At 38.8% G+C, this 1,226-nt stretch overlaps 1 pseudogene; it reads left to right on the top strand.

Moving 5' to 3' along the window:
- The window catches only part of LOC138164768 (actin, cytoplasmic 1 pseudogene), a 95,816-nt pseudogene that overhangs the window by 1,165 nt on the left and 93,425 nt on the right, over positions 1-1,226 (top strand).

Below are 1,226 nucleotides of genomic sequence, written 5' to 3'. Positions count from 1 at the left end.
TGTGTGTGTGTGTGTGTGTGTGTGTGTGTTTTGGCACTTGACTCAGGATTTAAAAACTGGAACGATGAAGGTGATGAGCAGTCTAGGTATGTTGCAGGCAAACATCCCCAAAGTTCTCCAGGGCGTCTTCAGGACTCTGATTGTACATTTGGTTTTTTTTTTTTTTAATAGTCATTCCAAATACCGTCTAATACATTGTGACAGAGTTACGGGCCTCTGTGAAGGCTGTCAAGGAGCGATGTAACAGATCCTGAAGGGGAGGGGGAGGGGGGAGGTACCAGTATGGCTTTACGTGTAAATTATGTAATCCTTAAAGAAAACGTTTTGTATCTTCTGCCATAATACTTGTTCCTTTTTTTTAATTGTAAGCCATATGGAATAGCTCCCTAAATTCCCTCCCTGCCCCCAACATAGATGTGAATGAGGACTTTTATAGTCTCCCTTCGAGTTTTGAGATTGGTGCCAGTACTTGGAGGAGGGGAGAGGCTTTACCTGTACACTGACTTAAGACCAGTTCAAATAAAAGTGCACACATTAAAGAAAAAAAAATTAATGTTGGAAGCTATCTTTATATGTAATTGGGAAAAAATAAAACACTATTAAGTGAAGAAAAAGAAACAGAGAAAAGCATCTAGGAGGAAAGGCTAGTCAACAGTGTTAAATGAAGTAGATGAGTCCAGAAAGCTTAGAATTGAAAAGAGATCATCAGGTTTGGCAATTAATAGGTCACAGATAACTTTGATGAATTTGAGCCCAAGTGTTCCTATCTCCAACTTCAGCACTCCACCCATTGGGCTTCACTGCCTTGGTTGTTGAAGAGAATATTCCTATCTAGGTAGAAGCTGACTTAGGTGGCCTCTCAGATCCCTTTCAACTAGAGTTCTCTGATTCTGAAATTTCAGGATCATATAATTTAAAGTTGGAAGAGACTTTGGGGACCATCTAGTGAAAGGGTTCTTAATGTACACTATGTAAGTTTGTTTAAAAAAAAACATGTTGATAATTGCAATTCAAATGGTTTCCTTTGTAATCTTGTGTATTTTTTGCACTTAAAAACCATATTCTGAGGAAGGGTCCATGACACACAAAAGTATTAAGAACCTCCTGATAGACTAATCTTCTTATTTAATTGATAATAAAAACTTCAGGAGGGAAGGAAATGGGGGGAAAACAGGAAAGAGAGAGGGAGAGAGAGAGAGAGAGAGAGACAGAGACAGAGACAGAGA

This window comes from Petaurus breviceps, unplaced genomic scaffold (assembly GCF_028583685.1).
Source record: "Petaurus breviceps papuanus isolate PSGF00001 unplaced genomic scaffold, PetGlider_PUasm1.0 207, whole genome shotgun sequence".
NCBI lineage: Eukaryota > Metazoa > Chordata > Mammalia > Diprotodontia > Petauridae > Petaurus > Petaurus breviceps.
This window is presented reverse-complemented; position numbering and strand designations above follow the sequence as displayed.